General features: G+C 40.0%; 1 protein-coding gene and 1 non-coding gene across 3 annotated transcripts in view; one reads left to right on the forward strand and one right to left on the reverse strand.

Moving 5' to 3' along the window:
* CFAP95 (cilia and flagella associated protein 95) overlaps positions 1-27,251 on the forward strand; it is a 161,063-nt gene that overhangs the window by 24,370 nt on the left and 109,442 nt on the right. The window lies entirely within an intron of this gene.
* TRNAY-AUA (transfer RNA tyrosine (anticodon AUA)) lies at positions 2,384-2,455 on the reverse strand. Its single transcript has one exon. It is a non-coding gene; the product is annotated as a tRNA-Tyr (tRNA).

Below are 27,251 nucleotides of genomic sequence, written 5' to 3' on the forward strand. Positions count from 1 at the left end.
CATGTCCAGTTCTAACGGTTGCTTCTTGATCTGCATACAGATTTCTCCAGAGGCAGATAAGGTGGTCTTGGGTGTAATGCAGTACTTGGGTGCAATCTGAAAAAGACAGAATTATCTCTGTTTTCAAGGCAAACCATTCAATAACACAGTTCAGTTCAGTTCAGTCACTCAAGTTGTGTCCACTCTTTGTGACCCCATGGACTGAAGCACGCCAGACCTCCCTGTCCATCGCAAACTCCTGGAGTTTACTCAAACTCATATCCATTGAGTCAGTGATGCCATCCAACCATTTCATCTTCTGTCATTCTCTTCTCGCTTGCCTTCAATCTTCCCAGAATCAGGGTCTTTTCTAATGAGTAAGTTCTTCGTATCAGGTGGCCAAAGTATTGGAGTTTTAGCTTCAGCATCAGTCCTTCCAATGAATATTCAGGACTGATTTCCTTTAGGATGAACTGGTTGGATCTAAGAGTCTTCTCCAACACCACACTTCAAAACCATCAGTTCTTTGGTGCTCAGCTTTCTTTACAGTCCAGCTCTCACATCCATACATGATCAGTGGAAAAACCATAGCTTTGAATAGATGGACCTTTGTTGGCAAAGTAATGTCTCTGCTTTTTAATATGCTATCTAGGTTGGTCATAGCTTTTCTTCTGAGGAGCAAGCATCTTTTCGTTTCATGGCTGCAGTCACCATCTGCAGTGATTTTGGAGTGCCCTCTCCCCCCAAATAAAGTCTGTCACTGTTTCCACTGTTTCCCATCTATTTGCCATGAAGTGATGGGACCAGATGCCATGATCTTAGTTTTCTGAATGTTTAGTTTTAAGTCAGCTTTTTCACTCTCCTCTTTCACTTTCATCAAGAGGCTCTTTAGTTCTTCACTTTCTGCCATAAGGGTGGTATCATCTGCATATCTGAGATTATTGATATTTCTTTTTTTATATATATTTATCCTGGCAGTGTTGATTCCATCTTGTGCTTCATCCAGCCCAGCATTTCTCATGATGTACTCTGCATGTAAGTTAAATATCACTGTAATCCAAGTCTATGCTCCAACCAGTAATGCTGAAGAAGCTGAAGTTGAATGGTTCTATGAACACCTACAAGACCTTCTAGAATTAACCCAACATAGATGTCCTTTTCATCACAGGGGATGGGAATGCAAAGGTAGAAAGTCAAGAGATACCTGAAGTAACAGGTAAATTTGACCTTGGAGTACAAAACGAAGCAGGCCAAAGGCTAATAGAGTTTTGCCAAGAGAATGCACTGGTTATAGCAAACACAAGAAAAGACCCTATACATGGACATCACCAGATGGTGAATACTGAAATCACATTGATTATACTCTTTGCAGCCAAAGATGAAGAAGCTCTATACAGTCAGCAAAAACAAGACTGGGAGCTGACTGTGGCTCAGATCATGAACTCCTTATTGCCAAATTCAGACTTAAATTGAAGAAAGTAGGGAAAACCACTAGACCATTCAGGTTTAACCTAAATCAAATCCCTTACGATTATACAGTGGAAGTGACAAATAGTTTCAAGGGATTAGATCTGATAGAATGCCTGAAGAAGTATGGGCGGAGGTTCATGACATTATACAGGAGGCAGTGATCAAGACCGTCCCCAAGGAAAAGAAATGCAAAAAGGCAAAATGGTTGTCTGAGGAGGCCTTCCAAAGAGAAAAGAAGAGAAGTGAAAGGCAAAGGAGAAAAGGAAAGATAATTCCATTTGAATGCAGAGTTCCAAAGAATAGCAAGGAGAGATAAGAAAGCCTTCCTCAGTGATCAATGGAAAGAAATAGAGGAAAACAATAGAATGGGAAAGACTAGAGATCTCTTCAAGAAAATTAGAGATACCAAGGGAACATTTCATGAAAAGATGGGCACAATAAAGGCCAGAAATGGTATGGACCGAACAGAAGCAGAAGATATGAAGAAGAGGTGGCAAGAATACACAGAAGAACTATACAAAAAAATCTTCATGACCCAGATAACCATGATGGTGTGATCACTCACCTAGAGCCAGACGTCCTGGAATTCAAAGTCAAGTAGGCCTTAGGCAGCACCACTATGAACACAGCTAGTGAAAGTGATGGAATTCCAGTTGAAATATTTCAAATCCTGAAAGGTGATACTGTGAAAGTGCTGCACTCAATATGCCAGAATTTGGAAGACTGAGCAGTGGCCACAGGACTGGAAAAGGTCAGTTTTCATTCCAATCCAAAAGAAGAGTGATGCCAAAGAATGTTCAAGTGAAAGTGAAGTCGCTCAGTCATATCTGACTCTTTGCGACCCCATGGACTGTAGCCCACCAGTCTCCTCCATCCATGGGATTTTCCAGGCAAGAATACTGGAGTGTGTTACCATTTCCTTCTCCAGGGGATCTTCCCAACCCAGGGACCGAACCTGGGTCTCCTGCATTATAGGCAGATGCTTTACCATCTGAGCCACCAGGGAAGTCCAAACTACCCCACAATTGCACTCATCTCACACGCTAGCAAAGTAATGCTCAAAATTCTCCAAGCCAAGCTTCAATAGTACATGAATCATGAACTTCCAGATGTTCAAGCTGGATTTAGAAAAGGCAGAGGAACCAGAGATCAGGTTGCCAACATCCTTTGGATCATTGATAAAGCAAGAGAATTCCAGAAACACATCTACTTATGCTTCATTAATTATGCCAAAACCTTTCATTGTGTAGATTACAACAAACTGTGGAAATTTCTTCAAGAGATCGGAATACCAAAGGCAGACAGAGGAGTGGAAAGAAAAAAAGGCTTCAGGTATGCCCTGATTGGAAGCTGTTGGCATGGGAAACCTGTGGCCAGGTTATGGGGAAATATTAGGAATGCTGTTAATTATTCATCAAATCCTGGCCATTTGAAGTTGATTGTTATAGGGGTTTCTATTTGTCTCCCTAGACTGTCACTGGAGATAGAAGTTTGACTTCCTACAAGTCTGACTTATCACAGGCTGGCTTCCTGGGGGTGGTTGATTTCCTGGCCAAGTTGTTGCAGGTGGTGGGTCAGAGATCTGTTTTTATATATGATTTGGTCATTGTTAGCTTTACATTCGGAGAAGGCAATGACACCCCACTCCAGTACTCTTGCCTGGAAAATCCCATGGATGGAGGAGCCTGGTAGGCTGCAGTCCATGGGGTTGCTAAGAGTTAGACATGACTGAGCGACTTCACTTTCACTTTTCACTTTCATGCATTGGAGAAGGAAATGGCAACCCACTCCAGTGTTCTTGCCTGGAAAATCCCAGGGACGGGAGCCTGGTGGGCTGCCGTCTATGGGATCACACAGAGTCAGACATGACTGAAGTGACTTAGCAGTAGCAGCAGCAGCTTTACATTAAATCTCTCAGTGCAAAACACAGTATGATTATAGGAGGCAGTACAGTACAGGAAAGGGCTTCCCAGGTTGCTCAGTGTTAAAGAATCCATCTTCAAATGCAGGAGACATAAGAGAGGTGGGTTCGATCCTTAGGTTGGGAAGATTGCCTGGAGAAGGAATTGGCAACCCACTCCAGTATTCTTGTCTGGAGAATTCCATGGACAGAGGAGTCCTGATGAGCTTCAGTCCATAGAGTCACAAAAGAGTCAGATACAATGGAGCGCATCAATACAGTAAACCCAAGCCAGCCTGAGCAGCCCCGATTCATTACCCTTGCTGCATACTGTATATCCTGATTTTAGTATATTCTTAAACGTAGCAATGTGCGGCCCAAATAGGGGTCACTTTGCCAGAAACCTCTGGGAGTCATGCTAACAAGCCCTTTTAAATCAGCTGTAAGCTTATCCTGAAATTAGAAAGGTAATGTGACAAGAAAGGAAAGCAAACAGAAGTGATAACTGCTTTTTCTCCCCAAATTCCTTCATGGCCATCATGTTTCATCCACAAACCTCAATGCAACCACTGTATAAGCCTTTGAAATAATTCTCCATTGTTCTCTCTCAGATTTAAATGATTTAGGGCTGTGTCACCCGATAAAGCTGTTCATACAGCTTTAGTGATAAGTTGGGCAACTTGCTGAAGAACTTGATGATATATCCTGACAGTTAAATTGCCCTTGGACAGGATGCAACATACAGGTGCTCAGAGACTCTGGGAATTATAGAGGCACTGCTATGTCCATGACATGGGAGTTTAGATTGGAAAGGAGCATAAGACACTGAAAAGTAAACGAACCAATCAGTCTCCCTTGGGTTTTGTTTGAACAGGAAGATAGATTGATTGTCAACCACTGAACAGATTTTTATACATACCTTTAAAAAGGTAGCACTTCAATGAGTTTCAACAATGAGTAGTAACAATATGAAACTTTGACAGTGCTTTCTTACCATTCATTTAGAAACATTTCTGCCTGCATTACCAGAGGCCATATTATTTAAACTCCCCCTGCCCCACTGCCGTCAGCTGTCTGAGATGTTGCATGAATCCCGTGTCTCAAATAATTTCAAATGAGATTGAAGAACAAATTGATTTCAACTCAGTCTAATCAAATAAGCCTTTGATGATGGCATACTGTGTATTGAGCAGTGTCATATTACATGTTATTAAGAGGTGATATTTTATTCCTGATCTTGAAACATAAGGAAGTGCAAGTTAAAGACTATGTTGGAAAAACTTCATAACCACTAATAAAATTAAAACAAGTATTTTTACTTTTGACATCAGTGGGAAATATAATACCAAATAAAGCATAGTACATGGAGTAGACAGAAAAAACAAAAACAAGAAAATATTGAAAAGAATATAATGTAACTAGGAAAAAAAATTAGATGACAAAGTATTAAATTTCCTTTTTGAAAAGGAAAGATTAACTATTTTCTTATCCATAAACGAATCCCATCCTAAATTATGCTAGGTGGCTTAGAAAGAAACTGAGATGCACCAGGAAAATCTAAGTAACCATAGAGTAGATGTTGCAATACTAATCTCCAACAAGTATAATTCAAAGTCAAAATAATTAAAATGGAACAAAAGACTCAACTTTACATTGATGAAAACAGCAATCAAAATATCCTCTTTTAGTAAAGATTATAAGAACTACAGTCTTCCCAGGTGATGCAGTGGTAAAGAATCTACCTGCCAATGCAAGAGATGCATGTTCAATCCCTGTGTTGGGAAGATCCTCCAGAGAAGGAAATGGCAACCCACTCTAGTATTCTTGCCTGGGAAATTCCATGGACAGGAGAACTTGATGGGCTACAGTCTGTGGAGTCGAAAAGAGTTGGACACGACTGAACTGTTGCTGCTGCTAAGTCACTGCAGTCATGTCAGACTCTGTGCGACCCCATAGACGGCAGCCCACCAGGCTCCCCCGTCCCTGGGATTCTCCAGGCAAGAACCCACAGGAGTGGGTTGCCATTTCCTTCTCCAATGCACGAAAGTGAAAAGTGAAAGTGAAGTCGCTCAGTCGTATCCGACTCTTAGCGACCCCATGGACTGCAGCCTACCAGGCTCCTTCGTCCATAGGATTTCCCAGGCAAGAGTACTGGAGTGGGGTGCCATTGCCTTCTCCGGACATGACTGAGCACACACACATAAGAACTAGGCTCGTTGGAGAGTATAAACTAGCAGACTTTTTTCAGCCCTCCTCTTCTATTCAACATCAGTAGTATGGGGGCCATCTGATACCATTCACTTGACCTTTCCAATTCACTTACTGCTCATTAGGGATACTTTCTGTACCTCAAGATGTGGCTCATTATCTTTAGGTATTTTTTAGTAGTACTTTCTGAAATATCACTTATTTTAGTTTTCTATTGCTACATAAATTACCACAGAATTAATGGCTTATGACAACACTCATATAATAGCTGATAGTTCTGTAGGTCAGAAGCCTAGGCTGACTTCATTGGTTCTCTAAAGAGGGTTTCACATGGCCAAGATAAAGGTGTTAGCTGAACTGGGCTCTTTATGGAGTGCCTGGGGAAGAAATCACTTTCAATCTTATTGTTGTTGGCAGAACTCTTTTCCCTACAATTGTAGGACTGGAGTGTCCCTTTTCCTACTAGGTATCAGCTGTGGACCACTATTATAGCTCCTAGAGGCCACTCTCCCATCTTTTATGAGGCTCCTCCATCTTTAAAACTAGCAACAGTTCCTTGAATCCTGATTTCTCTGAGTTTCCCTTCTTCCAATAGACAGAGAAAATTGCTTTCAAAGAGCTTGTATGGTTAGATTAAGTTCACCTGGATGGTCTCCCTTTTGATTTTCTCAAAATCAACTGATTAATACTCTTAATTGCATCTACAAAATCTCATTTGCTATGGAATATAAGGCTTCCCTGTGGCTCAGATGGTGAAGCATCTGCCTGCAGTGCAGGAGACCCGGGTTCGATCCCTGGGTCAGGAAGATCCCCTGGAGAAGGAAATGGTAACGCACTCCAGTATTCTTGCCTGGAAAATTCCATGGATGGAGGAGCCTGGTGGGCTACAGTCCATGGAGTCGCAAAGAGTCGGACACAACTGAGCAACTTCACTTCCATAACATAATCACAGAGGTATTACTGAATTCATCACATTCATACTCAGATTAGTGCAGGAAGTCTAGGTTGGGGAACAGTGAGGGAAGCATGAATTTTGGAATTCTGCCTATCACATTACTCTTAGGTTCTTCTGCACTTAGCACCACATGAATCCTCAAGACTCAGCAACCTTTGTAAATATTTTGTAGTCTCTATCTTAATTTTAAATAAAATTAATATTTTTGTTGTCTACATACTTGTGACTTTCATAAGATTTCCATAGTAAGAGGGGAGAACTACTGATTAATGCATCCATGTTCACATTGAAAGTTTCTCTATTTTTGACAGTGATTTATCCCTTAATCAGAATTCTTTATTATTCCAAGATTTGTTTCTTTAGAATTTCCATTCAGAATTATCTCACATGCTGCATATAATAATTTGAATATGTGATTTAGGGGGTGGTTGAGGACCTAAATCTATCCTTGTTGTTTTTGCTCACCCTAGCTTATTTCTTTCTGTGTTTGCCAATCGTTTTTTGTGAACTCACATTTGTTGAGTTTAATCTGGGGGAATTCTGAGAGTCTAAATTGGGGATAGTTTGTTTTAGAAAGGATTTTCATTTTCATAGGCTCCTTCATTTGTTGCTTCCAGAGCCCTGGACTTAATGTAGGGTCAGATGTCCAAAAGCTTTGTCTCCAGTTGGTAGTTCTGATCCTAGTATTAGCCTTGGGATATACATATATTTTCAGAAAAGGCAGAGGAACCAGAGATCAAATTGCCAACATCCGCTGGATCATGGAAAAAGCAAGAGAGTTCCAGAAAAACATCTATTTCTGCTTTATTGACTATGCCAAAGCCTTTGACTGTGTGGATCACAATAAACTGTGGAAAATTCTGAAAGAGATGGGAATACCAGAACACCTGATCTGCCTCTTGAGAAATTTGTATGCAGGTCAGGAAGCAACATTTAGAACTGGACATGGAACAACAGACTGGTTCCAAATAGGAAAAGGAGTATGTCAAGGCTGTATATTGTCACCCTGTTTATTTAACTTATATGCAGAGTACATTATGAGAAACGCTGGACTGGAAGAAACACAAGCTGGAATCAAGATTACAGGGAGAAATATCAATAACCTCAGATATGCAGATGACACCACCCTTATGGCAGAAAGTGAAGAGGAACTAAAAAGCCTCTTGATGAAAGTGAAAGAGGAGAGAGAAAAAGTTGGCTTAAAGCTCAACATTCAGAAAACGAAGATCATGGCATCCAGTCCCACCACTTCATGGGAAATAGATGGGGAAACAGTGGAAACAGTGTCAGACTTTATTTTTCTGGGCTCCAAAATCACTGCAGATGGTGACTGCAGCCATGAAATTAAAAGACGCTTACTCCTTGGAAGGAAAGTTATGACCAACCTAGATAACATATTCAAAAGCAGAGACATTACTTTGCCAACAAAGGTTCGTCTAGTCAAGGCTATGGTTTTTCCTGTGGTTATGTATGGATGTGAGAGTTGGACTGTGAAGAAGGCTGAGCACTGAAGAACTGATGCTTTTGAACTGTGGTGTTGGAGAAGACTCTTGAGAGTCCCTTGGACTGCAAGGAGATCCAACCAGTCCATTCTGAAGGAGATCAGCCCTGGGATTTCTTTGGAAGGACTGATGCTAAAGCTGAAACTCCAGGACTTTGGCCACCTCATGCGAAGAGTTGACTCATTGGAAAAGACTCTGATGCTGGGAGGGATTGGGGGCAGGAAGAGAAGGGGACGACAGAGGATGAGATGGCTGGATGGCATCACTGACTCAATGGATGTGAGTCTCAGTAAACTCTGGGAGTTGGTGATGGATAGGGCCTGGTGTGCTGCGATTCATGGGGTTGCAAAGAGTCGGACACGACTGAGCGACTGATCTGATCTAAATTTGTCTATTTCTCCCTGATTTGATCTCAGTTCATCTATTTTCTGTTTCTCTCTCCCTCCCTCCCTATCCTCTTTTACTTTTTACCTCCTCCTCAGCCCACCAGGCTCCCCCATCCCTGGGATTCTCCAGGCAAGAACACTGGAGCAGGTTGCCATTTCCTTCTTCAATGCATGAAAGTGAAAAGTGAAAGTGAAGTCACTCAATCGTGTCCAACTCTTCACGACCCCATGGACTGCAGCCTACCAGGCTCCTCTGTCCATGGGATTTTCCAGGCAAGAGTACTGGAGTGGGGTGCCATTGCCTTCTCTGTCCTCTCCTGCTTACTGCTGCTGCTGCTAAGTCACTTCAGTCTTGTCCGACTCTGTGACCCCATAGATGGCAGCCCACCAGGCTCCCCGTCCCTGGGATTCTCCAGCTTAGGTTGTGCTAATAAGTGCACAGAATCAAATGTATGGGACACAGTAGCTTCACTGTACTCAGCACTGGGCACTGGTGGGAGTAAAATATTATGCTGTGTTCCAATAAGACTTTTTTAAAGGAGATCATGATCAAAGTGATGCACATCTAGAGATTTAGCCATAATAAAGATGAAAAACAAGTAAGTTTCTTTACTTTGTTTACCTGGGAAAAGAGAAGTCATGTATTAACTGTTCAAATATCTGAAAGGATCTTGTGCTTGAGAGAAATAAGGGTTATCTTTTATCTTTAAGAAGCAGAATCAACAGGTGCATCAAGCAAGGAGGTAGCACAACATAAGATGGAACTTATGATTATACTTGTACAAAATTGGAATGGGCCGCCTTTGTGAAGTGTGCCCTCTTGACTCTGAGTTATGTGGAGGTTGGATAAGTATTTTCAGTAATAGTGTAGGAGCCAGGAATACATTTCTACTTTGGCTAAGATGCTGTATCAAATAACCTTTACTCTTCCTGTGAGTTCAAATTCTAGGCTTTCTTATTCCATGACTCTTATACATTTAGATTAAAAAATAAGAAATGATAGCCATCTGGAAGAGACATTTATCCTACATTCTGACTATGATTGAAGGAAATTTTGTGTCACAGTATTGAAGAAAACTTTCAAATTGGTAAGTCAGAGAGTAGTCATTAATATATTTTACTTCCAAATAGTCCTCATAATGTGCCAAGAAAAAAGGCAATTAATTTTTATACAAAATATTCTCCTCATATCCACACTTAGAGAAAGTATGATACGTTTTTAAATAATGATAAGGTTCACTCAGTAGTTTAGTTCATCTTAAACTAAATAGAGTAGACATTGGTAAGTGAGACGAGATGACACAGAAGAGCTATGTGATTACATTTAAAATACATTTCAGGGTAATTTCCTTTAATATTAGATATTATTCTTCATATTACTAGATAAAGGCTTTTTGAATAATTTTGTAGATGATATTGAGGTCTTGGTATTTTTTTTTCTTGGAGTTTTATATGAAAATAAAATCATACCTGTTCTAAAATTGTTGCTTTGGGAAAACAGCACATTTAACCTTCCACTGTAAGAATAAAGCTTATGTTGAAATGTTTTAGAACTTCAGATACACTTTTCCATCTCTGGATTCTAGAGTGACAAGAGAACTCTGAGGAAGCAAGACTCAAGTCCTTTGGTCCTCTCGTGGACAACAGACCAACACGGAGGGGTAGGGGGTGGGTGGGATTACTCAGAGAAAGGAAAATCAATCCAGTCACAGGGAAGATGAGAGCAAAAGAAAGGCAAAATGTGAGCCAGATTCTCTTGAGGACAAAATGATATTTGATCCCAAATGACAAGACAAAGGGACAAGAGATCCTTGAGTATGCTGTATGAAATCCTCAGGGTATTTAAAGTGTAATTTCAGAGGAAATTAACAAGGAGGAATTTTGAAAACATATTGCTAACCTAATGAATGAACCCAGTGCCTTAGGTGGAAAAATTATATTCAGGGAGACAAAAATTATAAAGGTTAAGCTGAAGAAATAGTCTTATAGTCCTAGAGACCAGATTCCTGTAATCCTTGGAGTCTAAAGATGACTTTGCTCAACATTGTAAAGCAATTATCCTCCAATTAGAAATAAATTTTAAAAAGACTGGCTTTGCTTCTTACTGAATGTGTGGTTTAATCATCTTAGAAATAGAAATATTTGTAAAAATATTTTATAAAGTGATTTTATGGATGGGATGTCTTATTGTCTATCGTGGTCTATAGTAGGATATCTGTTTTTGCTTTTTGCCTACCAGACATGCTTTCCTCTTATTCTGAAATTAGCAACCTATTTTTTCCTTTAGTCCAAACCCATACTTTTGGTCTAGATTGCTCAGAAAGGGTAGACTTCACCGTGGAGGGAAATCCATGACAGATCAAGCTGGGGAGAGTACCACATCAACTCTGGGCCTGGCACTAGTGATTTTTTCAGAATAATCACAAGAGTGCATTCAGGTCAGTCGGTGCCCAGGGTTTATGTTGGAGATCAAGGAAAGATAAATACCTTACATTGTGAGAAGTAATTTAATTTACAAAATTGGTGGCCATTTAGCGGGAGTGGGGGGGAACGTGCCTGAGAATAAGCTAACTCTAGAAGGAAAGCATGAGAAGGCAATGGCACCCCACTCCAGTACTCTTGCCTGGAAAATCCCATGGATGGAGGAGCCTAGTAGGCTGCAGTCCATTGAGTCACTAAGAGTCGGACACGACTGAATGACTTCACTTTGACTTTTCACATTCATGCATTGGAGGAGGAAATGGCAACCCACTCCAGTGTTCTTGCCTGGAGAATCCCATGGACAGAGGAGCCTGGTAGGCTGCCATCTATGGGGTCGCAGAGAGTCAGACACGACTGAAGCAACTTAGCAGCAGCAGCAGAAGGAAAGCAGAACCAAGAAATAGTGGACCAACATCCCAAAGATAATCATCAATGCCTGGGATTCAGATATGTTGGAAACCAGAAGTGCCTCTGGAATTTTCAGTTACATGAGCCCATAAATTCTTTCTGTACCGAGGAGTTTAATTTAGCTTTCTGTTGTTTGTCATCAACATTGTACTAGCTGAGTCACTGTTACTAGGAAAACTAGAAACCATTAGTGTTACTTGGAAAACCTCTGGACCTAATTTATACTAAAACAATTATGTGACTAGTTCAAAAAGGCTTCCCTTGTGGCTCAGCTGGTAAAGCATCTGCCTGCAGTGCAGGAGACCTGGGTTCGATCCCTGGGTTGGGAAGATCTGCTGGAAAAGGGAAAGGCTATCCACTGCAGTATTCTGGCCTGGAGAATTCCATGGACTGTATAGTCCATGGGGTCACAAAGAGTCTGACATGACTGAGCGACTTTCACTTCACTTCAAATTCAGTCCTAAAAGCTTGGAAGTTTTAATTTCCTTCTGTATTTTTTCCCTTCAGACTCTGTTTTAGAGTTGGCAAAATAGAAAGGTCTTAAAGACATAGAAAAGTTTCCTTTTGGTATAATGCTACTGAGTTTCTTTCAAAATAGTTTGAATATTAAATTTCAGCCTATCTTTTATTATTGCTAATCTTTCATAATTTTTTGGTGGATGGTGTTAGTTTTCCTTCAAATATTTTTAATTATCATTTACTTTTTCATTAATCAGACATATATTCAGACTCCTCTAAGCCAGGCTTTCTCTTGGTAGAAAGAAAAAAGTAGATTAAGGGACAAATATACAGCAGACTTTTGAAAAATTAATAAGTAACTAAGAATTTAGCTAATATTTAATAAATTACTTATATGTTTTACATTTAAAACCAGGGCTTCTTGACTGTTTTGGTGTCTGTGAAATGGACCTTGTGAGCATCTGGTGAAGTATATAGACCTCTTTTCTGAATAATGATTTTTAAATGCGTAAAATAATTATAAGTTTACGAACTTATCCAAATCCTAAAAATCCCCACAGATTTTTATATAGTATTATATGTGATTATTTTTTATTAATGCCTTAATTAAAAAGAACCAGCATGGATCTAATAATCAGAATTTCAAAGTACAATGAGTATAAATGCTATTTTGGAATATTTGCAACAGCAATAATATTATAAGAAGATATCTATGATTTCTGTTTGTGACATATGTGCTAATGCCATTCTAGTCTGCTGCCTATATTCATAACAAAAGGAAATATAAATTTCAATTGGAGGCTAGAAAAATAAAGCTGTAAATTGTTTGTCTGAGATGTGAATTCTCAGTTAAGAATACCTGTTCTAAATGTTTTTATATAGATGATACATATTAAATAAAATGTTAAAAGTAAATTTAGAATAAACTATAGTAAAATATGTTTAGATGAAATTTAAAAATTAATTTTGATCAACATTTAAAATTAATTTTAATCAATTAGAAATGAAGCCATGGAGAACAAGATGGCAGTGGAGTAGGTGGACATGGAGTACACTTCTCTCCATGGATACATCAGAAATACACCTTCAGACACAGAAGTGCATGCAGAACCCCTGCTGAGAGTGGACAGGAGTACCTGACCAGTGGAAAAGAATATATAGAACCAGGTAAAATTAAGTAGGAGGAAGGAACTAGGGGGAAAAACAGAAGTGTTAGTAGGACTGGACCTACCTTCAGCAAGTGGGGGAACTGAAGCAAAGGTCTGATCCCACATTGGGGAAATTGTCTGAGTCAGAGGAGAAACATTTAAGGCTGAGAGTGAAACAGCTGATCCATGGCAGCCTAAATGGAATGAGAATCAGATAATCCTCGTTGCAGCCATACATACCCTGGACAGGAACGCCAGTCTCCTGGAAGGCGCAGTGGCTGGGGGCTGGAGTTTAGGGATTGTGGAGCAATCCCAGGTGAGGACTGCTGTTGACTGCGGAGAGATGGATTGAGGGGATGTGAGGGATGAGACTGTGGTGGGAAATGCTGGTGGAGGAAGGCCAGGCAGCCATGGAAGCAAGGCGATACTGCTGAGTCATGCTTAGGGGGTGGGGCCATTACCTAGGACTCTCTCTCCCCACACACCAGCATTGGCATCTGAACAATAGTGAGGCTGGCCCATCAAATGCCTGACACCCTGAACTACAGAGTAGGACCCCAGCCAGGGGGCCCCTCTATGTTCCTGATGCCACAAACAACAGAGAAGGACCCCAGGCAAGGGAGCCCTCTACGTACCTGAATGGGTGGAGCTACAGAGAAAGACTGACCAAAGAGGCCTTCTGATCACCAACTACTAGAGTCTTGAAAAAAGACTCTGATAGGACCATAACTCCTGCAGCCGAGGCAGTCCATGTCCCTGCACACTTAGTACCACCAGGGTCCCCACAAGCCAAGCAGCTGTGCCACCTTCACACTTAACTCTCACTGGGGCAGAGCTGCCATAGGGAAAAAAAGTCTTAGTCTATGCACACAGGGTCGCTTAGGTAGTGTCCAACTCTTTATGATCCTGTAGACTGTGGCCTGCCAGGCTTCTCTGTCAGGGGGTTCTCCAGGCAAGAATACTGGAGTGTATTACCCAATACTGGTTGCCATACCCTTCTGCTGCTACTGCTGCTGCTGCTGCTGCTAAGTTGCTTTAGTCGTGTCCAACTCTGTGAGACCCCATAGACAGCAGCCCACCAGGCTCCCCCATCCCTGGGATTCTCCAGGCAAGAATACTGGAGTGGGTTGCCATTTCCTTCTCCAATGCATGAAAGTGAAAAGTGAAAGTGAAGTCGCTCAGTCGTATCCGACTCTTAGCGATCCCATGGACTGCAGCCTACCAGGCTCTTCCATCCATGGGATTTTCCAGGCAAGAGTCCTTGAGTGGGGTGCCATCTTCTTCTCTGTAAATCTTATCTACCTCTATTTAAATTTGCATATCTATTCTTTTTCTTTTCTTTCTCTCCTTTCCTTTCAACATGTTTGTTAGTTTTATTTTCATTGCTTTATTCCCCAGTTGGCATCTTGCTTTAGTTTAGTTTTCCAATTTGTCCTTTAATTAGTTTTATTCTGGTAGATATAATTTTTGGTTTCCTTTGTTCACCAGGTCAATCTATTGTACTTCATTTTTCTTGGACTGTTTTGATTTTGCTTATGGTTGTATAGGTATATGTGTATATTCAGTCACACTTTCTTCTGTTATAAACCTCTGTCTCTATGTTGGGCTTTTGCAGTTCTGTGGAGTTTTCATTTTTTTCCTCTTTTTTCTTTCTTCCTTTTTTTAAAAAAAATAATTCTAATGTTTATTTTTTTAACCTGTTATATTTTTGTTACATTTATTCCTTTGTTTGCCTTTCCTACTGTTCTTTTCCACTTGCAGTTAATCTTTAATGTATAGAAATCTTCATCTACCTCTATTTAACTTGTCTATTAGCATATCTATTCTTTCTCTCTTTTCTTTATTTCTTTTCCTCTCAACATATTTGTTAGTTTTGTTTTCATTGCTATATTCCCCACTTGGCACCTTGCTTTAGTTTTGTTTTCCAGTTTGTGCTTAAGTTAATTTTGTTCTTAACTGGTAAATTTAATTTTTTATTTCCTTTGTTCACTGGGTCAATCTACTATATTTTTGTTGGACTGTTTTCACTTTGCTCGTGGGTGTATATGTATATGTGTATATTCGATGATTTTAATTATTATTTGCCTGATTTTGTAACTGCCATTTGTCTGGGGTTCATCTTTGCTTTCTCATTTTTGGATATTTGTTTTAATCTCAATGCCATAACAAGCCACGCATGGAATCTTCGTTCCTGAACAGAGATCAAGCCCTGAGCCTTTGGAGTGGGAGCACTGACTCCAAGACCCTAGACTACCAGAGAACTAACCCTAGGGGGTATCAAATAGTGAGAACTCACAGAAAGGAAACCACTTGAATATAAGACCCGGCATCACCAACCACCAGTAGCACCCTGTGCAAGACGCCTCATCTAAACAACAAACAAAAGAAAAATACAAACCCAATCAGCAGAAGACAGGATCACAACCTCACTCAGCCTTGCCCATCAGAGGAAAAACAAACAAACAAATAAAAACTCAGCACAAATCTCACCCTATACAAGCTCACACAAACCATTGGATCAACGTTCAGTTCAGTTCAGTTCAGTCGCTCAATCGTGTCCGACTCTTTGAGACCCCATGAATCGCAGCATGCCAGGCCTCCCTGTCCATCACCAACTCCTGGTCACCCAGACTCACGTCCATCGAGTCAGTGATGCCATCCAGCCATCTCATCCTCTGTTGTCCCCTTCTCCACCTGCCCGCAATCCCTCCCAACATCAGAGTCTTTTCCAATGAGTCAGCTCTTAGCATGAGGTGGTCAAAGTATTGGAGTTTCAGCTTCAGCATCATTCCTTCCAAAGAAATCCCAGGGCTGATCTCCTTCAGAATGGACTAGTTGGATCTCCTTGCAGTCCAAGGGACTCTAAAGAGTCTTCTCCAACACCACAGTTCAAAAGCATCAATTCTTCGGCACTCAGCCTTCTTCACAGTCCAACTCTCACATTCATACATGACCACAGGAAAAACCATAGCCTTGACTAGACGGACGTTTGTTGGTAAAGTAACGTCTCTGCTTTTGAATGTGCTATCTAGGTTGGTCATAACTTTCCTTCCAAGGAGTAAGCATCTTTTAATTTCATGGCTGCAGTCACCATCTGCTGTGATTTTGGAGCCCCCCAAAATAAAGTCTGACACTGTTTCCACTGTTTGCCCATCTATTTCCCATGAAGTGATGGGACCGGATGCCATGATCTTCGTTTTCTGAATGTTGAGCTTTAAGCCAACTTTTTCACTCTCCACTTTCACTTTCATCAAGAGGCTTTTGAGTTCCTCTTCACTTTCTGCCATAAGGGTGGTGTCATCTGCATAGCTGAGGTTATTGATATTTCTCCCTGTAATCTTGATTCCAGCTTGTGTTTCATCCAGTCCAGCGTTTCTCATGATGTATTTTGCATAGAAGTTAAATAAGCAGGGTGACAATATACAGCCTTGACGTACTCCTTTTCCTATTTGGAACCAGTCTGTTTTCCATGTCTAGTTCTAACTGTTGCTTCCTGACCTGCGTACAGATTTCTCAGGAGGCAGTCAGGTGGTCTGGTATTCCCATCTCTGGAAGAATTTTCCACAGTTTATTGTGATCCACACAGTCAAAGGCTTTGGCATAGTCAATAAAGCAGAAATAGATGTTTTTCTGGAACTCTCTTGCTTTTTCCATGATCCAGCAGATGTTGGCAATTTGATCTCTGGTTCCTCTGCCTTTTCTAAAACCAGCTTGAACATCTGGAAGTTCGCGGTTCACGTATTGCTGAAGCCTGGCTTGGAGAATTTTGAGCATTACTTTACTAGCATGTGAGATGAGTGCAATTGTGCGGCAGTTTGAGCATTCTTTGGCATTGCCTTTCTTTGGGTTTGGAATGAAAACTGACCCTTTCCAGTCCTGTGGCCACTGCTGAGTTTTCCAAATTTGCTGGCATATTGAGTGCAACACTTTCACAGCATCATCTTTCAGGATTTGAAATAGCTCAACTGGAATTCCATCACCTCCACTAGCTTTGTTCGTAGTGATGCTTTCTAAGGCCCACTTGACTTCACATTCCAGGATGTCTGGCTCTAGGTCAGTGATCACACCATCGTGATTATCTGGGTCGTGAAGATCTTTTTCGTACAGTTCTTCTGTCTATTCTTGCCGTCTCTTCTTAATGTCTTCTGCTTCTTTTAGGTCCATACCATTTCTGTCCTTTATTGATCCCATCTTTGCATGAAATGTTCCCTTGGTATCTCTAATTTTCTTGAAGAGATCTCTAGTCTTTCCCATTCTGTTGTTTTTCTCTATTTCTTTGCATTGATCGCTGAAGAAGGCTTTCTTATCTCTTCGTGCTATTTTTGGAACTCTGCATTCAGATGCTTATGTCTTTCTTTTTCTCCTTTGCTTTTCACTTCTCTTCTTTTCACAGCTATTTGTAAGGCCTCCCCAGACAGCCATTTTGCTTTTTTGCATTCTTTTCCACGGGGATGGTCTTGATCCCTGTCTCCTGTACAATGTCACGAACCTCATTCCATAGTTCATCAGGCACTCTATCAGATCTAGTCCCTTAAATCTATTTCTCACTTCCACTGTATAATCAAAAGAAATTTGATTTAGGTCATACCTGAGTGGTCTAGTGGTTTTCCCTACTTTCTTCAATTTCAGTCTGAATTTGGCAATAAGGAGTTCATGATCTGAGCCACAGTCAGCTCCTGGCCTTGTTTTTGCTGACTGTATAGAGCTTCTCCATCTTTGGCTGCAAAGAACATAATCAATCTGATTTTGGTGTTGACCATCTGGTGATGTCCATGTATAGAATCTTTTCTTGTGTTGTTGGAAGAGGGTGTTTGTTATGACCAGTGCATTTTCTTGGCAAAACTCTATTAGTCTTTGCCCTGCTTCATTCCGTATTCCAAGGCCAAATTTGCCTGTTACTCCAGGTGTTTCTTGACTTTCCACTTTTGCATTCTAGTCCCCTATAATGAAAAGCACATCTTTTTTGGGTGTTAGTTCTAAAAGGTCTTGTAGGTCTTCATAGAGCTTCTCCATCTTTGGAGAAGATGGAGCTTCTTCAGCATTACTGGTTGGGGCATAGACTTGGATTACTGTGATATTGAATGGTTTGCCTTGGAAACGAACAGAGATCATTCTGTCTTTTTTGAGATTGCATCCAAGTACTGCATTTCAGACTCTTTTGTTGACCATGATGGCTACTCCATTTCTTCTGAGGGATTCCTGCCTGTAGTAGTAGATATAATGGTCATCTGAGTTAAATTCACCCATTCCAGTCCATTTTAGTTCGCTGATTCCTAGAGTGTCGACATTCACTCTTGCCATCTCTTGTTTGACCACTTCCAATTTGCCTTGATTCATGGACCTGACAGTCCAGGTTCCTATGCAATATTGCTCTTTATAGCATTGGACCTTGCTTCTATCACCAGTCACATCCACAGCTGGGTATTCTTTTTGCTTTGGCTCCATCCCTTCATTCTTTCTGGAGTTATTTCTCCACTGATCTCCAGTAGCATATTGGACCCCTACTGACCTGGGGAGTTCCTCTTTCAGTATCCTATCATTTTGCCTTTTCATACTGTTCATGGGGTTCTCAAGGCAAGAACATTGAAGTGGTTTGCCATTCCCTTCTCCAGTGGAAACCACATTCTGTCAGAATGTGGTCCATGGGACCAACCTTAGGAGGGCAGAAACCAAAGGAAGAAAGAATTCAACTTTTCTTCAAACCTGGGAAAAGGAGACCTCAAACACAATAACTTAAAAAAAAATAATAATGAGGCAGAGAAATACTGAAGGAACAAACTAGAAACAGAAAAGTCCAAATAAATGAAGAGGAAATAGGCAAACTACCTGAAGAAGAATTCAGAATAATGATAATAAAGATGATAATAAAACTTGAAAACAAAATGGAGAAAATGCAGGTATCACTTAACAAAGATCTAGAAGAATTAAAGAATAAACATACAGAGACAAACAACACAGTTACTGAAATTAAAAATACTCTAGAAGGAATCAGTAGCAGAATATCTGAAGCAGAAGAACGAATCAGTGAGCTGGAAGATAGAATGGTGGAAATAACTTCTGAAGAGCAGAATAAAGTAAAAAGAATGAAAAGAGCTGAGGACAGTCTCAGAGATCTCAGGAACCATCTCAAAGACACCAAAATTTGAATTATAGGGGTCCCAGAAGAAGAAGAAGAAGAGAAAAAGAAAGGGTATGAGAAAATTTTTGAAGAGATTATAGTTCGAAATTTCCCCATCAGGGAAACAGAAATAGTCAATCAAATCCAAGAGGCACAAAGAGTCCCATACAGGATAAACCCAAGGAGAAACACACCAAGACACATACTAATCAAACTAACAAAGACTAAACACAAAGAAAGAATATTAAAAAGCAGCAAGGGGGAAGCAACAAGTAACATACAAGGGAAACTTCATATGCTTAACAGCTGATCTTTCAGCAGTAACTCTGCAGGCCAGAAGGGAATGACAGGATATATTTGAAGTTCTGAAAGGGAAAAATGTACAATTGAGATTATTGTATCCGACAAGGACTTCATTTAAAATTGATGAAGAAATAAAAAGCATTTCAGACAAGCAAAAGTTGACAGAATTCAATACCATCAAACCAGCTTTACAACAAATGTTAAAGGGACTTATATAGTCAAGAAATACAAGACAAGAAAAAAGATCTACAAAACCAACCCAAAACAATTAAGACAATGGCAATAGGAACATATATATCAATAATTACTTTCAATGTAAATGGATTAAATGCTCCAACCAAAAGACACAGACTTGCTGACTGTATACAAAAACAAGACCCATATATATGGTGTCTACAAGAAACCCACTTCAGACCTCAAGACACACATAGACTGAAAAGTGAGAGGAAAGAAAAATATATTCCATGTAAATGGGAAGCAAAAGAAAGCTGGAGTGGCAATCCTCATATCAGAGAAAATAGACCTTAAAATAAAGAAGATTACAAGAAATAAGGAAGAACACTACATGATGATCAAGGGATCAGTCTAAGAGGAAGACATAACAATTGTCAATATCTATGCACCCAACATAGGAACACCTCAATACATAAGACAAACACTAACAGACATAAAAGGAGAAATTGAAAGTAACACAGTAATAGTAGGAGACTTTACACCCCATTCACACCAATGGACAGATCATCCAAACAGAAAATTAATAAGGAAACACAAGTCTTAAATGATACACTAGGTGAGATGGATCTTATTGATATCTTCAGGACATTCCATCCAAATGCCTAAAAATACACCTTCTTCTCAACTGCCTATGAAACATTCTCCAGGATAGACCATATCTTGGGTCATAAATCAAACCTCAGTAAATTTAAGAAAATTCAGATCATATCAAGCATCTTCTCCAACCACAACGCTATGAGACTAGATATCAATTTCAAGAAAAAAAAACTGTAAGAAACACATGGAGATTAAACAAAACATTTCTAAATAACCAACAGGTGACTGAAATCTGTAAAAGGGAAATAAAAAAATTTCTAGAAACAAATGACAATGAAAACATGACAACTCAAAACCTATGGGATGCAGCAAAAGCAGTTCTAAGAGGGAAGTTTATAGGAATACAATCCTACCTCAAGAAAGAAGAAAAACATCGAATAGACAACCTAACTTTACACCTAAAACAACTGGAAAAAGAATAACAAAGAAACCCCAAAATTAGTAGAAGGAAAGATCATAAAGATCTGAGCAGAAATAAATGAAAGAAACAGTAGTAAAGATTAATAAAACCAAAGCTGGTTCTTTGAGAAGATAAACAAAATTGACAAACCTTTAGCCAGACTCATCAAGAAAAAAAGAGAGAAGAATCAAATCAACAAAATTAGAAATGAAAAAGGAGAGTTTACAACAGACAGTGCAGAAATACAAAGGATTATAAGAGACTATTATGAACAACTATATGGCAGTAAAATGGATAACCTGGAAGAAGTGGACAGATTCTTAGAAAAGTTCAATCTTCCAAGACTGAACCAGGAAGAAATAGAAATTATGAACATCCAATTACAAGCACTGAAATTGAAGCTGTGATCAAAAATATCCCAAAAAACCAAAGCTCAGGACCAGATGGCTTCACAGGAGAATTCTATCAAACATTTAGAGAAGAGCTAATGCCTATCCTTCTTGAAATTCTTTCAAAAAAATTGTAGAGGAAGAACACTTCCAAACTCATTCTATGAGGCCACCATCACCCTAATACCAAAACCAGACAAAGACAACACGAAAAAGAAAACTACAGGCCAATATCACTGATGAACATAGATGCAAAAATCCTCAACAAAATTTTAGCAAACAGATTTCAGTAACACATCAAAAAGCTCATACACCATGATCAAGTTGGATTTATTCCAGGGATGCAAAGATTCTTCAATATATGCAAATCAATCAATGTGATACACTATATTAACAAATTGAAAGAATAAAAACCATATGATCATCTCAATAGATGCAGAAAAAGCCTTTGACAACTTTCAACACACATTTATGATTAAAACGCTTCAAAAAAAGGGCATAGAAGGAACCTTCTTCAACATAGTAAAGGCCATATATGATAAGCCTACAGCAAACATTATTCTCAGTGGTGAAAAACTGAAAGCATTCCCCCTAAGATCAGTAATAAGACAAGGGAGTCCACTTTTGCCACTATTACTCAACATAGTTCTGGAAGTGCTAGCTACAGCAATCAGAGAAGAAAAAGAAATTAAAGGAATCCAGATCAGAAAAGAATTAAAGCTCTCACTGTTTGCAGATTACGTGATACTGTTCATAGAAAACCCTAAAGATAGTATCAGAAAATTACTAGAGCTAACCAGTGAATTAGCAAAGTTGCAGGATACAAACTCAACACACAGAAATCATTTGCATTTCTATATACTAACAATGAGAAATCATACAGAGAAATTAAGGAATCAATCCCATTCACCATTGCAACAGAAAGAATTACATATCTAGGAATAAACTTACCTAAGGATACAAAAGAACTGTGCACAGAAAATTATAAGACACTAATGAAAGAAATCAAAGACGACATAAACAGATGGAGAGATAGTCCATGTTCCCAGGTAGGAAGAATCAATATTGTGAAAATGACTATACTACAAAACACAATCTACAGACTTAATGTGAGTCCTATCAAATTGTCATTGGCATTTTTCACAGAACTAGAACAAAAAATTTCACAATTCATATGAAAACACAGAAGACCCCAAATAGCCAAAGCAGTCTTAAGAAAGAAGAATGGAGCTGGAGGAATCAACCTTCCTGACTTCAGACTATACTACAAAGCTACAGTCATCAAGACAGTATGGTACTGGCACAAAAACAGAAATATAGACCAGTGGAATAAGATAGAAAGCCCAGAAATAAACCCATGCACCTATGGGTACCTTATTTTTGACAAAGGAGGCACAAATATACAATGGGCAAAGACAGCCTCTTCAATAAATGGTGCTGGGAAAACTGGACAGCTACATGTAAAAGAATGAAATTAGAACACTTACTAACACCATACACAAAGATAAACTCAAAATGGATTAAAGACCTAAATGTAAGACCAGAAACTATAAAACTCTTAGAGGAAAGCATAGGCAGAACACTCAATGACATAAATCAAAGCAAGATCTTCTATGACCTACCTTCTACAGTAATGGAAATAAACACAAAAGTAAAAAAGTGGGACCTGATTAAACTTAAATGCTTTTGCACAAGAAAGGAAACTATAATCAAGGTGAAAAGACAATGCTCAGAATGGGAGGAAATAATAGCAAATGAAACAATTGACAAAGGATTAATTTCCAAAATACACAAGCAGCTCATACAACTCAATACCAGATAAACAACCCAATCAAAAAGTGAGAAAAAGAACCAAACAGACATTTCTCCAAAGAAGACATACAGATGGCTAATAAACACATGAAAAGATGCTCAACATCACTCATTACTAGAGAAATGCAAATAAAAACCACAGTGAGATGTCACCTCACACTGGTCAGAATGGCCATCATCAAAAAGGCTACAAATAATAAATTCTGGAGAGTGTGTGGAGAAAAGGGAATGCCCTTGCACTGTTGGTGGGAATGTAAATTGATACAGCCACTATGGAAGACTGTATGAATATTCCTTAAAAAACTAGGAATAAAACCACCATATGACTCAGCAATCCCATTCCTAGGCATATACCTTGAGGAAACCAAAATTTAAAGAAACCTATGTACCATTGTTCAATTCAGCACTATTTACAACAGCTAGAACATGGAAACAACCTAGATGTCCATCAACAGATGAATGGATAAAGAAGTTGTGGTACACAATGGAATATTACTCAGCCATAAAAAGGAGTGCATTGAGTCAGTTCTAATGAGGTGGATGAACCTATAACCTATTATACAGAATGAAGTGAGTCAGAAAGAAAGATAAATAGTGTATTCTAGTACATATATACAGAATCTAGAAAATTGGTACTGAAGAATTTATTTACAGGGCAACAGTGGAGAAACAGACAAGAGAACAAACTAAGGACATGGAGAGAGGGGAGGAGAGGGTGATATGTATGGAAAGAGTAACATGGAAACTAAAATTACTGTATTTAAAATAGATAGCCAATGGGAATTTGCTGTCTGGCTCAGGAAACTCATACAGGGCTCTGTATCAACCTAGAGGGGTGGGATGGGGAGGGAGATGGGAGGGAGTTTCAAAAAGGAGAGGATATATGTATACCTATGGCTGATTTATGTTGAGGTTTGACAGAAAACAGCAAAATTCTGTAAGGCAATTATCCTTCAATAAAAAATAAATTAAAAAAGAAAAGAAGCCACAACTTTAACTGTAATAATTTTCTGTCCTAGGAGACAATATTGAGTAAAGACTGGATTGGGAGTCCAACTGACTGCATTCAAATCTTGTCTTCACTATGTAGCTTCATGATTTGGGGAGTCATTAAATTAACTAAGCCCTATTTTTCATCTTTGTAGTACATATAAAATAGATGCAACTTCATAAAGCTGCTATGATGATTAAATGAGATAATATATGTTGACATGCTTGGTATAGTACATGACAACTAGAAAGTACCCAGTGAATTCTGACTTTGTTTTTTCTCTACTACCATGCAGGTTCCAGGCATTATGCCACACATTCAGTTCAGTTCAAGAAAATAAAGTCTGTCACTGTTTCCATTGTTTCCCCATCTATTTGCTGTGAAGTGTTGCAACTGGATGCAATGATCTTAATTTTTTGAATGTTGAGTTTCAAGCCACACATTAGGGATGCCAAAATGATGGTGTCCTCAAGTCACTCTAGTGGGGAAGATAAACATATAAAAAATTAACATATCTACAGTGTGATAGGCACCATCATAAAAGATGTTCAAGATACTTCAATACAGAGAAGAGGGAGTGATCAGTTCTGGCCAGAGAATGTAGGGTGGGCTGTGGGCAGAGGTGACAGACTTTCAAAGAGAAGTTGATACAATAATATGTATCATCTATCTATCCACATACACACACACACACACACACACACACACACACATATGAAGGTCAGACTGATGGAGGGGATGAAGAGCAGCAATGAGGATTTTTTTTGGAGAGAGTTGGCATAATGCTATAGTTTTCTCTTCTCCCCTTTCCATTCAAGTCAAATATGATATTGTGATTTATAGTAAGAAATATGTATTTGGTCTTTGTCCTTGGTTCCTGGTGCAGAGTTCAGTTCAGTCGCTCAGTTGTGTCCCACTCTTTGCGACCCCATGAATCGCAGCACGCCAGGCCTCCCTGTCTATCACCAACTCCCGGAGTTCACTGAGACTCACATCCATTGAGTCAGTGATGCCATCCAGCCATCTCATCCTCTGTCGTCCCCTTCTCTTCCTGCCCCCAATCCCTCCCAGCATCAGAGTCTTTTCCAATGAGTCAACTCTTCCCATGAGGTGGCCAAAGTATTGGAGTTTCAGCTTTAGCATCAGTCCTTCCAGAGAACAACCAGGACTGATCTCCTTTAGGATGGACTGGTTGGATCTCCTTGCAGTCCAAGGGACTCTCAAGAGTCTTCTCCAACACCACCAGTTCAAAAGCATCAATTCTTCGGCACTCAGATTTCTTCACAGTCCAACTCTCACATCCATACATGACCACTGGAAAAACCATAGCCTTGACTAGACGGACCTTTGTTGGCAAAGTAATGTCTCTGCTTTTGAATATGCTATCTAGGTTGGTCATAACTTTCCTTCCAAGGAGTAAGCGTCTTTTAATTTCATGGCTGCAGTCACCATCTGCAGTGATTTTGGAGCCCCCAAAATAAAGTCTGACACTGTTTCCACTGTTTCCCCATCTATTTCCCATGAAGTGGTGGGACCGGATGCCATGATCTTCATTTTTTGAATGTTGAGCTTTAAGCCAACTTTTTCACTCTCCTCTTTCACTTTCATCAAGAGGCTTTTTAGTTCCTCTTCACTTTCTGCCATAAGGGTGGTGTCATCTGCATAGCTGAGGTTATTGATATTTCTCCCTGTAATCTTGATTCCAGCTTGTGCTTCATCCAGCTCAGCGTTTCTCATGATGTACTCTGCATAGAAGTTAAATAAGCAGGGTGGCAATATACAGCCTTGACATATTCCTTTTCCTATTTGGAACCAGTCTGTTGTTCCATGTCCAGTTCTAAATGTTGCTTCCTGACCTGCATACAGGTTTCTCAAGAGGCAGTCAGGTGGTCTGGTATTCCCATCTCTTGAAGAATTTTCCACAGTTTATTGTGATCCACACAGTCAAAGGCTTTGGCATAGTCAATAAAGCAGAAATAGATGTTTTTCTGGAACTTTCTTGCTTTTTCCATGATCCAGGGAATATTGGCAATTTGATCTCTGGTTCCTCTGCCTTTTCTAAAACCAGCTTGAACATCTGGAAGTTCGCGGTTCACGTATTGCTGAAGCCTGGCTTGGCGAATTTTGAGCATTACTTTACTAGCATGTGAGATGAGTGCAATTGTGCGGTAGTTTGAGCATTCTTTGGCATTGCCTTTCTTTGGGCTTGGAATGAAAACTGACCTTTTCCAGTCCTGTGGCCACTGCTGAGTTTTCCAAATTTGCTGGCATATTGAGTGCAGCACTTTCCCAGCATCATCTTTCAGGATTTGGAATAGCTCAACTGGAATTCCATCACCTCCACTAGCTTTGTTCGTAGTGATGCTTTCTAAAGCCCACTTGACTTCACATTCCAGGAAGTCTGGCTCTAGGTGAGTGATCCCACCATCATGAGCTTTTGCTGCTAAGTCACTTCAGTTGTGACTCTCTGTGACCCCATAGACGGCAGCCCATCAGGCTCCCCCATCCCTGGGATTCTCCAGGCAAGAACACTGGAGCGGGTTGCCATTTCCTTCTCCAATGCATGAACGTGAAAAGTGAAAGTGAAGTCGCTCAGTCATGTCCGATTCTTCGCGACCCCATGGACTGCAGCCTACCAGGCTCCTCCATCCATGGGATTTTCCAGGCAAGAGTACTGGAATGGGGTGCTATTGCCTTCTAAATCCTTGGAATTTCCTAAGCAAGGAGAACAACAAAGGTGTCTCCTGTTATGTAAATAAGGTGACTTCTGGCCCTCACCTGAAGTTAAGTGCAGGTTGCCACGAGAACCAGCAAAGTAAGAGTAGGAACTTAGTCCCACCCTCAACCTTCAGGGAAAGGAGCGGGCTAGGAAATTGAATCAGTCACCAATGACCAGTGATTTAGTTAGTCATACCAATGTAATGAAGCCTCCCCCCAAATCCAAAAAACAGGGTGCAGAGAGCTCCTGGATTGGCGAACATTGGAGATTCGGGAAGAGTAGCGCGCATGGTGAGAGCATGAAAGCTCCAGTGCCCTTTCCTGTACCTTGCCTTCTGCCTCTCTTCCACTGGCCTCTTCCTAGGCTATATTCTTTTATAGTAAACTGATGTTCTAGTAAGTAAAATGTTTTCTGAGTTCTGTGAGCTATTCTAGCAATCTAACTGAACTCAAGGAGAGCATATAATCTCTGATTTATAGCCAGTTTGGTCAGAAGAACAGGTAATAACCTGGACTTGTGACTGGTGAGTGGGGGGCAGTCTTGTAGGGCTGAACCCTTAACCGTGATATCCAATGCTATCTCTGGGTAGATAGTGTCAGAATTGAGCTGAATTATAGGATGCCCAGCTGGTATTCTGAGAATTGCTTGTTGATCTGGGCTCTCCCCTGCTCCCCAACTCCCACAGAGGAACTGAGTGCAGAACACCTTTATCAAGTGAGAAGGGTTTAGCATTCTCTCAGAGAGCTTCACATGTCACCCAGGGATTTGGAGGACCTGGTGAGTAGTGCTCAG

The sequence above is a fragment of the Bos javanicus genome, chromosome 8 (assembly GCF_032452875.1).
Source record: "Bos javanicus breed banteng chromosome 8, ARS-OSU_banteng_1.0, whole genome shotgun sequence".
Taxonomy (NCBI): Eukaryota; Metazoa; Chordata; class Mammalia; order Artiodactyla; family Bovidae; genus Bos; species Bos javanicus.